Source organism: Hyaena hyaena, unplaced genomic scaffold, assembly GCF_003009895.1.
Source record: "Hyaena hyaena isolate Hyena2069 unplaced genomic scaffold, ASM300989v1 scaffold_200, whole genome shotgun sequence".
Lineage (NCBI taxonomy): Eukaryota > Metazoa > Chordata > Mammalia > Carnivora > Hyaenidae > Hyaena > Hyaena hyaena.
This window is the reverse complement of record NW_024080834.1, coordinates 1,478,890-1,495,590: the sequence shown is the minus strand read 5'-3', so window position 1 is coordinate 1,495,590 and position 16,701 is coordinate 1,478,890. Positions and strand designations below refer to the sequence as shown.

Here is a 16,701-nt window from a genome sequence, read left to right as displayed (position 1 = left end):
AATATTTTTTCCTGTTCTAGTGTTCATTCTAAATATAAACATTCCATTAGTACTCTTTTGTGTAAAGCTTCTTACACTCGGCCAAATGATCCTGAAAATTTTCCTTGTTGAGGTGTGTATAAGCAGTTTATCCCCTTTTGTTGCTGACAACTATTCCATTGAATAGATATACCACAATTTGTTTATACATTCATCATTTTATGGACATTTCATTGTGTCTAGTTTTTGTCTCTTATGAATAAAGCTGCTATAAACATTTGTGTACAAGTATGAGATTTCCATTTGCTATCACTTCTTTTATGAGCATGACCTGGAAATCGCATGGGTGGCTTCAGTCTTTATCCCATAAAACAGGCCTTAGTCATGTAACCACATCTGACTGCAATGGAAGCTGGAAAAATAGTCTGTAGCTGGGATGCCAGGTGCCTATCTAAAACAGAGTTTCTATTAGCAGCAGAAGAAAGACCAAATGGAAATATCATGGATTGACTTCTTGTGAAGGGGAGAAATCAAATCCAGCTTCTGGATTTGGGGTGAATGTTGGTCCGTTAACTGACTTGACATGTTAAATTTGAGATGTTAGGTGTCCATGTGGATGGATGAGTATACTGCTCACTATACTATTTTGGTGTATTTCCATCAAGGATCATACATTTGGTGTAATTTAAAGCAATCAGATGGGATGAGATGATGAAGGAGTAAGTGTAGGATATCATTTCCTTACAATGATGCAATGATTTCACAAACTCTTATCAGAAACCAAGCTAAGTGTAAATATAATGAGCAGAATGCTAGTTAGCCTAAAACAAACAACATAAAAAATTTTAACCCTTTTCCCTAATAAAACGGTAAACACTTAGAGATTGCATTTCCAAGCCCCTCTAAAAGCTGGATGTGGCTTTATGACTAAATTCTTATCACTCAAGGGGATGTTAGTGATAGTGTCCCTACCAGTCCGGATGCCCATTTCCAGACTTTACCAAAAAAAATTAACTTATGGGGTGCCTTCGGTGGCTTAGTCAGTTAAGCATCTGTTGACTTTTGGATTTTGGCTGAGGTCATGATCTCATGGTTTCGTGGGTTTGAGACCCACATTGGGCTCTGCACTGGCATCACAGAGACTGCTTGGCATTCTCTTTCTCCCTCTCTGTTTCTGCCCCTCCATGACTTGTGTTTTCTCTCAAAATAAATAAACTTTAAAAAAATTAAATTCTACCTTATTTAAGCTACTATATGTAATGTTTTTAGCAACTTAGGGTTAACTTATTCATGAAACATATTCATTTTTATGTTCAACTAAACAAGTTTCCATTGCCACTTTTATGTTTTGGCATTTTTTATTTGGATTTATTTTACTAAAAAAAAGCTTTAGGTTGCTAGTATTTCTAAACTGCTCGAGGAAATAATGATATTATCTTGCAGAATATTAATGAATATTTTCTTCATGTACTAGTGATTTTTTCCAGTCATTGCCTCAATTAATTCTTGATGCTAAAGTTAAAAAAAAAAAAAAGCTAATGTGGTTGTCCTCATTTCACTGAAGAAACCAAAGTAGAGATATTAAATTATTTGCCCATAATAGCAAACCAAGTTAATGGAAAAGGTGGAAGTAAAATGCAATTATCTCACTTCTGTTTTTATTGAACTATTGGATTACAAGTCACAACCAATTAAAAACAGGATATAAGAGCTAAGCAGCATAACCTTTTTATCATGGAGACAGCCCCACAAAACTGCCTGTCGGCACTTTGTAAAATGTTTCCTACTTTTTAAAAATGTATTTTGCTGAACTTTTTCACTCATAAGTTTACATATATAGAGAGATATAGATATAGACAGATGAAAACGTGGAAAAATTTTAAATATAGAAAACATATTCACTCTAAGTTTTCCATACCTATCAAAAGCTGTTTATATCTGGATGCATTTTCTTCCAGCCCTTTCTCTATCCATATCACTAACCATTTAATCTTCACATATTGTGATCAAGTATAAGTTCAGATGGCATCTCGTATATATAGTGTTTCTCAACACAAGTGAAATTCAACAGATATCCATCGGGTGGAGTTGTACTATAACTTAACATTTCAGTGCTTCTCAACTTTTTCATTTTAACTTTTTCCCCAGTCTTGATATAGCTCATGGCCAAGCAACATTTGCTATCTGTAGATTTTAAAAATATTGTATTTCCAATGGAAATTGTTTGGAAATTGCTGGCTTGAACATTAGTTTCTTTTCTGATTGTATAAATACAAGCCACATAACAAATGGACACAATTTAGGATTTAATATTACTGGCAAAGAATACAGTTGCTTATTTTCCAAAAAACGATGCAGACTATGAGATTAAATAGAAAATAACAATTAACTCAGTACAAAAAAATGCTGCTTTATACTCGGTACAAAAAAAAAAAATGCTGCTTTATCCTTTCATCTCTCAAACTCATGTTTTTTTCTGCTATGAAGAAGAGAGATATGGGGCATCTAGGTGGCTCACTCAGTTGGGCATCTGACTCTTGATTTCAGTTCAGGTCATGATCTCATAGTTCATGAGATTGAGCCCTGCATCTGGCTCTGTGCTGACAGCATGAGCCTGCTTGGGGTTCTCTCCCTCTCTCTTTCTCTGCCCCTATACTACTAGTGCTCTGGCTCTCTCTCTCCCAAAATAAATTAGCATTTTTAAAAACTAAGAGAGGTAAGTATCTGATATCTCAATTCCTCTGAGACAAAATGCTATGTGCCCCAAACCAGCAACTCTTCATTAATGTTGATCTATTCTTATAGGTGCTACCAAAAGCTGCCACAACTTTGACATATACGTAGGGAACTAGCTCCTCAAAAAAAGATTTATCTCTATGTAAACAATCAGGTTAAGTTCTTTCCAGCAGTATTTCTGGTATAACTGTGCATAAATATCCTATAAAGGACCCAATCCTAGAAATTCTGATTTTATCAGTCTGAGGTGGACTTCAAGAATCTGTACCTTTTACAAGCACCTACAATGGACGTTCAATTATCTTTCTAATTTCAGTTCATCCTCTGAAGGAAGACTTGAAAATTTCTTGCTAACTCATTGGACTCATTCCCCAGGATTCTCAAAAGTACACCATTTACTTATGTCATTTAGAAGAATGAAGACCAGTACTGTGGTGAGAAAATGATGAGATATGAGGATGTATTGATTGGACTAGAGGGATGTTTTCTTGAACTCATTAGAAATTACTAAAGCCCTTTTTTTTGAGATGTGATAACTCTCAAAAGTTGAATATTCCACTTTGGTCTCATGTTTTGTATATAATAGTTATCAATTTTGGTACTGGCTGGTTTCACTTTAAATACTAGTCTTTATATGCAACAATAAAGTAGTGAATTCTCTTCTGCTGGGTTTACAAGAACAGGCAGGATAGCCTGTGTTAGAGGAGTAGCCTGATAGAAAGATCATAAAGATCATAAAGAACCCTGAAATAAGAATTTGAATCTTTTTTTTTTTTTAATTTTTTTTTAATGTTTTTTTTTTATTTATTTCTAGGAGAGAGAGAGAGACAGCGTGAGCAGGGGAGGGTCAGAGAGAGAGGGAGTCACAGACTGAAACAGGCTCCAGGCTCCGAGCTGGCAGTCAGCACAGAGCCCGACGCGGGGCTCGAACCCACGAACCGCGAGATCATGACCCAAGCGAAAGTCGGACGCTTAACCGACTAAGCCACCCAGGCGCCCCTAAGAATTTGAATCTTAATTCCACATGCAGTAACTGAGGAAAAAGCGAGCAGGTTCTGAACATTCATGACTTTTACATTTGCAAAATATCAGTAACAGCACTTTATCAGGTTGTGATGAGGTTTGCAAGAGAGCCCATAATAAAAAGACATTGTGAAATATGAAATGTTTTGAAAATCACAATAACTTTGTTTCTAATGATCCACTTTCACCTACAAGACACCATCCAAACACCACTGGCTATAAACTATGCATATGAATTGAAGGCTGAGAATGTGTCAAATGCTCACCAATGATTAATTAAATCAATGCTGAATACCCTCTTTGTTCTCGGTGCAATTCTAACTCTGATACAGCCATTAGAGATATGTTCATTGTGGTCCAAGAGAGTACAACAGAATTATAGAATATTAGATTTCAGAGATAGATACCTTACAATTGTGTTTCTTGATCATAAGACTCACATGGGGTACTTGTTAAAAACTTCAATTTCCTGGCGCCCCTCATCAGATCTACTGATTCAGAATCTCCAAGAGTCCTGAGAATCTGTATTCTACAATAAATGCAAAGATATTGTTATGATAAGAAGAAACCTGGGAAACTGTTTCTAAGCAACTTTTTTCCAAACTCCTACACGATGAAATTATCGCTCAGAGAACACGCTTTAACACTGGTTAAGTTCACATTTTCTCTTTCTTTTTTTCTTTTAGAGAAAGAGAAGGGGAGAGAGCATGCATATGTGCACGGGAGAAGTAAGGGGAGATCAAGAAAGAGAATCTCAAGCAGGCTCCACACTCAACACAGAGCCCAACACAGGGCTCGACCCTACTATGACCCTGGGATCATGACCTGAGCCAAAAGAGTCAGTGGTTCAATCAACTGAGCCACCCAGGTGCCTCAAGTTCACGTTTTCAAAGGGTAATATATTCCATTACGGTATTCCAATTAATGAAGAGTTGGGAAGACAAGATCACACAAGCCATAGCAGCAAGCACTACGATTGGTGAGTTTTGTAATGATATACATTGACACTATGTGCTGGACACCTTTGGTCAAAGTCGTGTTGACAAAGATATACTTAAAATATGTGTCTAACTCCAGAATAATATTTGGTCTGGATATCACGACACATCTATGTTCTTCCATAATGATAAATATCAAAAAGCAGGAAGCTTTTTACTTTCTTATTTTTATGACATCAACCTATATCGCCATTTTTTGAAGTACTTGCCATGCCCACGCCAGCCACTGTAGAAAGAACAGGAATAGCTATAGGTTGGCTTCCCCTAGTCACATGGGTGAGCTTCCTCAGAGCAGGCACCATGACTCCTTTTAATTTGAGCCCCCTTTGCTCTGGCATAGAGACAGAACTGCACTTCCTTCCCCTAATCTAGAGGATAGAAGATGGACTTGAGTCATGTTGTAAGAGGTTTTGAAAGGGCTGAAAGTCAACATATTATTTTGGGTGCCCCCCACCCCCACCCCCGTCTCCCTTGTCTTCCACTCAGCACAGGCTGTGCTGTGCTCAGCAGGCCTGGGCATGCTCCCTTACCGTGAGCCCCCCATCTTCTCATCACTCCTTTACCACATGATTGCTGAGTCTAGATCCGTGGCCTGTCCTGAGCCACACTTGCAAGGCAGTATTAGCCAGCTGTCTCATATCAGGACATACACTTTCTTTATTCTTCTTTATATCTCTCTTTGATTCTGGCCCATTTTGCCCTTTTGCCCATAGGTATCCTGAGTTACAAATTCGGAAGAGCTCAAGCAAAAGGATAGAATCAAGAGAGAAAGCCATGCAGTCCACTTTGGTTTGAGGATTTGGCTTAGTTGGTATAAAAGGAGCTTTCTGCATGGCTCACCCTCATTTCCTGGAGTTCTTCTTTAAGGCTGGTGACCATACCTCAGTTAAAGTCAGGTATTCCTTTGTTTTGCTTTACCTCTTCATAGCTTACTCGGGGATTACCTCACGAGGAAGATAGTTGCCATGACATGATTTCAGAACTCCTTCCCATCCTGGAGAAACTTCTGCTTAGTGCACCCCACTCTAACCCAGGCAAATATACATTTCCTGAATATATGTATACTGGCATGGTGATCCTGGGTCTGTTTGCCCTCAGATCCATCTTCGTTCTCTGTTCTATGCTGTCACGCAGTAGAGCTGACTGCTGACGGATGCATTTCCCTGGCTCTCTGTCAGCTGCTCCCAGCTGTGCTCTGTTGCTGAATGTAGAAACAAACGACATTGTAAACAATGTAAAGAAGTCTGTCTGCATGATTGTAAACCAAGGGTGATTGGGAGAATTGGGATTACTATGGCGCCCAACTCCAGGGGACAGCATTCACTGAAGAATAATTGAATGGCATGTAAACAAAATTGTACAGGATGTAACTTATGTGGCCATTTTCTTTTTTTTTTTTCTTTTTTTATTTTTTTTTAAAATTTTTTTTTTTTTATCTTTAGGAGAGAGAGAGAGACAGCGTGAGCAGGGGAGGGTCAGAGAGAGAGGGAGTCACAGACTGAAACAGGCTCCAGGCTCTGAGCCGGCAGTCAGCACAGAGCCCGACGCGGGGCTCGAACCACGAACCGCGAGATCATGACCCAAGCGAAAGTCGGACGCTTAACTGACTAAGCCAACCAGGCGCCCCTTATGTGGCCATTTTCAAGGCACGGGTCAAAAGACAGCACTGGCAGAGATAGAAATGAATGAGATAAGAGTTTTAAGGACGATAATCTTATAGGCAGAGTGGAAGGGTAGAAAAAACACTGGATTAACATCACTAAAACTGGTGGGGGGAGGGGGCGGGTGGTGCAGTCAATTAAGCACCCAAGTCTTAATCTCAGCTCAGATCATGATCTCATGGTTCATGAGCTGGAGCCCCACATCAGGCTCTGCACTGATGGTGTGGAACCTGCTTGGGATTCTGTCTCACCTTCTCTCTGCCCGTACCCCACTTGCACTTCTTCTCTCTCTCAAAATAAATAAATAAACACTAAAAAATTTTAATTACCAAAACTGGAATTGTTAATATAGAGATGATAGAAGGAAGTCATCACAATGAGTAAAATCACTGAGGAAGAAAGTATGTATAAAAACACAACAAGGAAGGGTACCTGAGTGCTAAATCGGTTAAGTGTTGGACTCTTGGTTTTAGCTCAGATCATGGTCTCATGGTTCCTGAGTTTGAGCCCCAGGTCGGGCTCTGCACTGACAGCTGTGGAGCCTGCTTGGGACTCTCTCTCTCTCTCTCTCTCTCTTTCTCTTTGCCCCTCCCCTGCTTGCTCTCTACCTCTCTCTCTCAAAATAAATAAATAAACATTTAATATATATATATAATATATATATATAATATATATATAACAACAATAACGTTGAACTTGGAGCAAGGCTAATGGGCAGAATAAGCAGGGAAAAAATAAGTAAAAGAAATGCAGAAGTAGGAGAGATGAATTCTCTGGTGCAATACTTTGAAAGCCAAGGTAGGAAAAAAGACCACATGTGTCTAAGAGACAAAAACTAGGCGTCTTCAGATGATGAAAACTGAATGAAGTCCCCGGATGCTGACCGCTGAAGACACTGTGGGGAGGCCATGTGCTGGGCTGTGGAGGAAATTCCCGGTTACAAATTGATTTGCCCCATAAAGTACTATAATTAACATTAAGTTGCATGGACTTGTGATTGAAACCAATGTTGATATTTGTATTTATCTGAAAGCAAAATTCTTAGACTCTTACACAAATATCACCTAGGGACTTGTTAGACATGCCGATCCTTAAGAGCCACCTCACAAGACTCTGATTCAGATTTTCATGAGCTTGCTCACTCAGGGTTACTCGACATGTGCTTTGAAGCCAAGCACAAGTTTGCAAATTATTTGTTACCCTCCTGGAAGAAAGAAATACTGATAATGAGAATAAAGGCCTAGAAACTTTATGAACAATCTGACATTGCTGCTACATCCAAGCCCCATAATTAGTGGACTGGCCTCATTGCACAGAGTGTAGAATAAAAATTTCAGTTCTCTACAGATTAGGAAAAATAAAAAATATAAAAAGCCTTTCTCCCAAATAGTTTAAGAAGCCCTGATTTAGATAGTTCTGATGCAGACAGTCCAGAAACCAAATTTCAAAGAAATATGCTACTAAGTTCCAAGAAAATCTTAATTTGATCACATTGCAAGCATATTTTAGGTGTATAACAAAGGAATAGTATTCATATATGTTTATATATTTTTATGTTTTTAAAACTTTTAATGTTTATTTATTTTTGAGAAAGAGAGAGACAGAGTGAGCTCAAGCAGTAGAGGTGCAAACAGAAAAGAAGACACAGAATCCTAAGCAGGCTCCAGGCTCCAAGCTGTCAGCACAGAGTCTGATGTGGGGCTCAAACCCATGAAATGTGAGATAATGACCCGAGCCAAAGTTGGACGTGTAACCGACTGAGCCACCAGAGTGGCGCCCCTATATTTATTTTTATATTAAAAAGATATCCAAATGGACTCTTATTTTTTAATGTTTATTTCTTTTTGAGAGAAAGAGAGACAGACTGTGAGCTGGAGAGGGGCAGAGAGAAGGAGGAGGCACAGAATCCGAAGCAGGATCCAGGCTCCAAGCTGTTAGCACAAAGCCTGAATTGGCCTCCAACTCACAGACTGCAAGGTCATGACCTGGGCCTAATTCGGATGCTTGACCGACTGAGCCACTCAGGCGCCCCCAAATGGACTCTTACACAATTTCAAATAAGTGGGTAAAATTGTGGTCATGAGCTTAGAGATTTTATTTGTTATACTCAGATTTGACTTATTATTAAGAAGTAATGGCTCATTTTGTTCTGCTTTGCTTTGTCAAAACTAGTCACGAATGCCTGGGCATGTTATAAATATTTATGATTTATGAATAAGAGTGTGCAAATGACAAAGTCCTTTCAAAATAAACATGATGGTGATACACTAAAGTCTTCAAGTTTTTGTCAATGAACATTTTAATTGGAAAAGAATTACATGAACAATTTTTCTTGCCCTTTTCTTGATAAGAACAAAGTGTGATGAAAAACATATATCACAAAATATCTTCAGGAAATTTAAACTATCATCATTTGTCTCTGCTTTTCACGAGACACAATAATGTCAGATCTGCTTGTTGTTATTGTAGGAGAAAGACCAGGGAGAAAGACACTGTCCCCCGTCTCACATGGTAAGCATAACACTGTTTACCTTTTTTTCCCTTTCCTAATCATTAAATCCTTGAGTATCTCATTTATAAACATGAAAAACTCAGCTACTTGCGTGCAGAACTGATGAGATATTAGTTAAGCACGAAGATTCTCAGTCGTAGAATTTGGCTCCTTTCCATCACCGCCTTCTACTCCTCACTTGTGTTTTCTGGTTCCAATTCCTTTGCATTTTTCAGATTTTTTTGTTTTTCAGCTACCAACTGAATTGTTAAATTCCATTTGAATAAGGAAGAGAAGTGCTTTAGGTTTGCAAAGATACGCAAGTCACCTCATAAAAACTATACGGTGGCTCATAATGCTCTTTTATTATTATTTTTTTTTATTTTAAAGAAAGAGAAAGGGCACAAGCAGGGGAAAAGGACAAGGGGGGAGACAGAGAGAGAGAGAAAGAGAGAGAGAGAATTCTAAGTAAGCTCCATGCTAAGAGCAGAGCCTGGCTCAGGGCTTGATGCCATGACCCTGAGATCATGACCCGAGCCACAATCGAGAGTCGGAGGCTTAACCCACTGAGCCACCCAGGTACCCCCATAATGATCTTTTAAAAATAAAGAAATTATTCCCTATCCCATTACAACATGTGTGCGTGTGCACGCACACGTACACACACACACACACACACACACACACATACATTTTCCATGTCAAAAAGTTATCAATTATGTGTTACTTCCTTATTTCATCTTCCTTGAAACACCGCCTAGTCTCATATATTAATATTTCATTCCCAAATGTAACATGTCAAAGTGAAGAGTTGTGTTGACCAGCAAGAAGTCAGAAGGAAAGAAATGCCCCTGCTTCCAGGAAAACTATTGTTAGCACAGCAGCCAATAAATAAAAGGAAAAGGCAGGAGGGAGCATTTTATGCTGAGAGAAATGCAGACGATGACAAAACTTATAATGCTAAGAAGAAACAAATCATCTTTGGGAGAACTTTCGCTAGAAATGGCTTTGCCTTTCTAGGGGAAAAGTGCCCTGCTGAATCAGCAGTGTTTGGCAGTGGTGTGTGTGTTGGGAGGGGAGGGGTGTTGGATCTTACGTGGTTTTCAAAATAGCAAGCACGAATTCACTGGCAAAACAAAGAAGAAAGGTTGTGTTGCATATAAAACGAGATGGAGTTTAGGCTCAGCAAACTGCAAATTGCAGATGAGGAAAATCAAGCCCAGGGGTTGAAGAGAACAGAAACAAGGCATATTTGGGCTGGTAAGCATCCTGATGTACAGGAGAAAAAATCCATGAAGTTGGTAGTGTGCCTGTTTCATCCTGGCACTTTGTTTCATGAATGTGCTACAAGAAGTGGAAAAAACTTGAATGAGTTCTAATTCTGGTTCAGTCACAGAGTTGTTCAGTCAAGCAAGATAGCAGATAATGAATATCTACACTGAAGAATTGATTTGTGGATTCTCAGATTCTTCATTTTGTTTATGCTTCAGAAATGTACAGCTGTGTCAGGATGTCTTACTGGGTTCCCCCCCCCCTTTCAATATCTTATCACAGTGAGAAGTGACTTGACTATAACTGAGAAATGCAAATTAATATTATCTTGCCATGTCAAATATACTATTGTCGGTCTACAAGAAACATAAAAAAATAAGATTCTCTGAAGAAGTGGATAACATAGTCAATAATATGCTTTTACTACAGGAAATAAAAAATCCCTAATCCTTCAGAAAAATATTCAGTCTGGATTTATGAACTTTGAAATTATAGGCCATAACAAGGATGCATAGGAAGAGGAACACTCCTACACTGCTGGTGGGAATGCAAACCAGTGCATCCATTCTGGAAAACAGTATGGAGGCTCCTCAAAAAGTTTAAAATAGAATACCCTATGACCCACCAATTGCACTACTAGGTATTTACCCAAAAGATGCAAAAATACAGATTTGAAGGGGCATATGCACCCCGATGTTTGTAGCAGCACTATCAACAATAGCCAAATTGTGGAAAGAGCTCAAATGTCCATCAACTGATGAATGGATAAAGAAGGTGCGGTTTAGCTTTCCTTTTGCCCTTGTAGCTGCACCCATGAGTATGCTCAGGCTTCAGAAGAGGCTTGCCTCCAGGGTCCTCCGCTGTGGCAAAAAGAAGGACTGGCTGGACCCCAATGATCCCAGTGAAATTGCCAATGCCAACTCCATCAGCAGATCCAGCAAGTGATCAAAGGTGGGCTGATCATCCAGAAGCTTGTGACTGTCTATTCACTAGGGGAGTGCTGGAAAAACACCGTGGCCTGCTGGAAGGGCAGGCATATGGGCACTGGTAAGAGAAAAGGTACTGCTAATGCTTGGATGCCTCAGAAGGTAACCTGAGTTATCTGGACCAGGTTGGATGAGGAGGATGAGAATCTGGGCCAGCTGCTCAGAAGATACCACGAAGCTAAGATTGACTGCCACATGTATCACAGCCTGTATTTGAAAGTGAAGGGTAATGTGTTCAAAAACAAGCAGATTCTCATGGAACACATCCACAAGCTGAAGGCAGACAAGATCCGCAAGAAGCTTCTGTCTGACCAGGCTGAAGCCCACAGATCTAAGACCACAGAAGCATGCAAGCACTGTGAAGAGTGGCTCCAGGCCAAGAAGGAAGAAATCATCCAAGGAGGAAGAGGAAAACATATGGGGTGGGGAATAAAACAGAAAAGAGAGAAGCAAACCGTGAGACTCTTAACTATGAAGAACAAACTAAGAGTTAACGGAGGAAGGTTGGGGGAGATGAGCTAGATGGGTGATGGGTATTAAGGAGGGCACTTGTTGTAATGAGCCCTGGGTGTTGTTGTATGTAAGTGATGAATCACTAAATTCTACCCCTGAAACCAATATGACCTTATATGTTAATTGACCAGAATTTGAATAAAAACTTGAAAAAAAGGAGGAAAAGCAGAAAAAAATAAAATTATACATCATAAATTGTGATATGTATGTTGTATTAGCTAGAAAATATTTTTGGGGTGTCTGGGTGGCTCAATCAGTTAAGCACCCGACTTCGACTCAGGTCATGCTCTCACAGCTCATGGGTTCAAGCCCCACGTCGGGTTCTGTGCTGACAGCTAGCTCAGAGCCTGGAGCCTGTTTTGGATTCTGTGTCTCCCTTTCTCTGGCCCTGCCCTATTCACGCTGTCTCTCTCTCTCTCTCAGAAATAAATAAAACACTAAAAAAATTTTAAAGAAAATATTTTCAACACTTAGTGAATTTATTATGAAATATGTACATATCAATTGTATAAAGATTTAATGAACATTTATTATCACAACTGGCTGGTATTTACTACGAACCCTTCTTTTTTCGTCTAAGGAATTATGACAGCACATGAAAGAAGGTTTAATTTTAGATATCTGATAACTGCAAACTTTTAGTGAAATTTGAGAATGTGAGACATCAAAACTAAATTTGTTTTAAATAGGCAGGGTATTATCACAGGCCACCTTGACTTTATTCAAAATCTATATGAAAACAGTTAATTAAGAGGCATTGCTAAACTGATGAAAATGAGAAATCTCAGATACAAGAAAGAAGTAGTTTACAGAGATAACCCAAGTAAGAGCAAAAGCTGCTGAAAGTTTAATTAAATCACTACAGCTATTGTTCACTAGGTCACTCAATAAATATTTGGTGAATACTTTGTAACGCCAAATATTTTAATACCACACAGTGATAATAACTGCCATTTATAGAGTGCCAATTATGTGTCAGGCATTGTACACAGGCAGTTTCAGAAAATTTAAGAAACTAGGTAAAGATTTCCAAACTATTAAGTACAAATCTGGTCCATTTAAACCCCAGCCCATCTGAAACCGAAGCCAATGTTCTTTCAACCACACTAAGCTACTTCCTTTTACTGTCTTCTATGGCTTGCACTCTAGGGCTGGGGATGGCAACATAATTAAAATTCCCATACAATGTGGTAAGTGCTCTTAAAGAGGCTCAGGGAAATCTGACCAAAACGAGATTGACTGAGCTGGATGCTGAAGCATAAGTTTGAGTTTCCTAGGTAAAGGAAAGGAAGAAAATTTCATATGAGGGGAATCATAACAGCAACAAAACAAACAACAGCAACATGAAAACTCAGGCATATTCACGGTCAGGGAGGCTATAGAAAATATGGTATATTCAACAAACATGCATTACGTGTCTATTGTGAGGCACAATCTACACTATTTATTGGCATTAAATGTGGCCCTGGACTCAAACATTTTACTATTTTATAGAAAGATAGATCTTATAAACAACTAGGTACTCTAAAGAATCACAGCTGATATAGGATTGTATACAGGAGCCACAACAGAAGAATTAGTTTCAAAAGAGAAGTTCAGTAAATACCTCTGAGAGGTAACACTGAATAGAGTCTCAAAAAAATACTTAAAACTTCTTTAGGTACTTTCTGCTTCCAAGTATGACAGAGAAAACCTTAGCTCCTGTGGAAACATAAAATCTATACATATACAGATAATTTAAAAACCATACTTATGTGGGACTATCAAAGAACAATGGAAACATGGAAGTCTTGATGAACTTATTTCCAGAGAGAGGAGTCCTTCATAAGTGAATAGTGAGTCCTGGATAGTCTGGAGGCAGGGAGAGAAGAGAGCTGCTCAAGATCCAGAACTTAACTGAGTGGACACGAAGCCACCCGGGCTCCTGGCAATGGTGGAGACAGGTGGGAAGTTTGGGAGTCTGAAAAGCTATAAATACAAGAATTTGCTCAACACAGTAAATTCTCTCTCCCCCATCCCAAATTTACTGTGAAAAATGCAAGTGAAGGGAGGACCGATAAAGAGAAAGAAAACATATCATCCGTCTCATCTCCCACATTCTCCGTATGCCTGATATGGAGGAATCCAAAAGGGGCCCCACATCCAATCCTGGTAAGAACGAAGATACTAGCCCTTCTGTAGGAAACTGGATGTTGGGGCTTGAGTTGACGAGACATGAGCTGCAACTCAGTCCCAGTCAAATGAAACCTTGTTGAAATGTGAAAAATCTCCTGACTATAACTAACAGCTGAGAAAAGAAATTAAAATCTTTGGAGGAAAAACAAAAACAGTATTATTAATAAAAAAAAAACAGTATTGTTTTTCAATTCTCACTTTTCTGGTAAGTAAAGCATCAAAAGAAAAGCCAAAAAATACACAGAACAGAAGCATTCGTTGAACTCTGAAACAATATCAAGCAGTCAACGATATGTGTAATTGGAATTCCAGAAGGATAGGAAAGAGTGAATAGGGCGGGGGGGGGGGAGGGAGACTTACAAAATAATTACTGAAATGATTTTTTCTTATGATTAAAACACATAAGCTAGAAACCCATGAAGTTCAGAGAATCTCAAGTAGAAAAAAAATTCACAGAGAGTGCACCTGGGCATATCACTGTCACACTACTGAAAGCCAAACACAAAGAGAAAAATTCTAAAAGGAGCCAGAGGAAAATGTGTAACACACACGGAGAAATGACCATCTCATTAAAAGGACTGCAAGGCAGGCACAGTGGATTGACATCTTTAAGGGACTAAAAGAAAGTGACCAAACTATAATGTCAGCCTAGAATCCTATGTCTAGCAGAAATAGCCTTCAAAAATGAAGGTAAATTGCATACATTTTTAGATGAATAAATAAATAATAAATGAAAGCTGAGAGAATTTGTTGCCATCAGACCTGCACTACCAGACAGGCAAAAAGAAGTTCTTAGGTCTGAAGAGAAATGATACCATTTGGAAATTCAGATCTGCCGGAAGACTTGAAGCATGCTGAAAATGGTAAAGAAGATAAATATGACTCTAATTATTTTTTCTCTTCTGATTTCTTTGAAAGACATCTGCATACTTAAATCAAAAACAACATTTATATCGTGGGGCTTATAAGATATAATAGCAATATACATAAGAATTATAAAAATGATTAAATGGGGATACATGGAATTATAATTTGGTGAGCTTCCAAATAACATTAATTTAAGATAGAATATGATAAAGGTGCATACCTAGAGCAACCTCTTAAAAAAATAAAAGATAAAATAAAAATCCAACAGATTAGATAAAATAGAATACTAAAATATCTTAGATTAATTTAGCAGGAAAGTAAGATCAAAGGAAAAATAGGAAAAACAAATAGAAAATAAAAGTAAAGTGTCAAACTCCAAGGAAACCATACAATAGTGGGGCACCCAGGTGGTTCAGTCCACTGAGCATCTGACTTCAGCTCAGGTCATGATCTCAGGGTTCATGACTCAGGTTAGTGAGTTTTAGCACTGCATTGGGCTTGCTGTTATCAGCGCAGAGCCTGTTTCAGATCCTCTGTCCCCTCTTTCTGCCCCTCCCCCACTGATGCTTTTTCTTGTAAGAATAAATAAACATTTAAAAAGTAAAGAAATGTGTTTAACAAATAAAAACCATACCAATAGTTACATTAAATGTAAGTGGAATACATATGCCAAATAAAAAGTGATATTGTCAGAAGGATTAAAGATGATTGCTAATAGTAATTGATAATAGTTAAAAAATTACTAATACTAATAATGGTCTCTACAAGGGTCTCATTTTAAATGCAATATGAATAGTTTGAAAGTAAAAGGATGGAAAAAGACATACCATGCAAATCCCAATCAGAACAGAGTTGGCATGGTTATATTAATATCTGATAATGTAGACTCCAAAACAAAGAATATTACCAGAGATAGAGATGATATCTATCTCAGATGATAACTAAGTCGACTAACCAAAGAGAACTGAATTGTCTAAATGTTCATGTTCCCAATAATAAAGCTTAAAAGTAAGTGAAGCAAAACTTTACAGAAATATAGGCAAATTCACAGAAGACTTTAACATTTTTACAAAAAGAAATGGATGAATTTATAATTTTAGTAGAATATTTCATTATCCTTTGGCCAATAATTAATAGAACAACTTTATAATAAGGAAATAGTAAGATCAAATTTGCATGTTTTGCTCTGGTGGAATTGTCAAAGAAGTTTTGAAGGAGGCAGGGAGAGACAGAGAGAGAGATTGAGTATAAATTAGTAATTATTGCAGTCACCAAGTAAGAGATGATGATGGGCTGAATTAATGAAGAAAAAAGTAGGGGTAGAGAAAAGGTAATAAACTGGAGATGTATTTAAATTCTAAAATTTATTAGTTTCTATAATTTATAGTCACTTCTTGGATGCTTGGTACAGGTAGGAGGTGGTGGTAGGAAGCCTCCTACAATCTTCAAGGATTCTTGCTGGGAGACTGGATGGATGGTTTTCATCAAAATAGTATAAGGAAGAGAATCACAACTGAGAAGAAAGACAATGACTTCACTCTGGATACTTTTTTGATCTGTGAGACATTGAGGGAAATGTCCATAGGCAACTGAATAGTTCAGATTAGAAATAGTCATAGTGACTGATGTCAATGGAATGGTTAAAAGATACCAAGAGACAAGTACACGGCCAAATACAGACCCTTGAACTCTGTCTCAGAAAGAGGAGGTAGAGGAAGAGGAAACTGTGGTGGACACAAAGAAGGAAAGGATAGGATAATAATCAGAAAAAATTATGTCAGGAAAACCAAGGAGAGACATGAATTCAAAAAGACGATAGTAGCCAGGGGAGCTAAATGCTACAAGACAGTGGAGACTGAAGCACATTCCTTGTATTTAGAAAATGGAACATTGGGGTGCCTGGGTGGATCAGTCAGTTAAGCGCCAGACTTCGGCTCAGGTCATGATCTCACAGTTCATGGGTTCGAGCCCCACGTCAGGCTCTGTGCTGACAACCAGCT

General features: G+C 38.4%; 1 pseudogene; it reads left to right on the top strand.

The window, feature by feature from the left end:
* The first annotated feature begins 10,973 nt into the window (after nucleotides 1-10,973).
* On the top strand, nucleotides 10,974-16,460 carry LOC120238274 (annotated as a pseudogene).
* The last annotated feature ends 241 nt before the right edge of the window (nucleotides 16,461-16,701 follow it).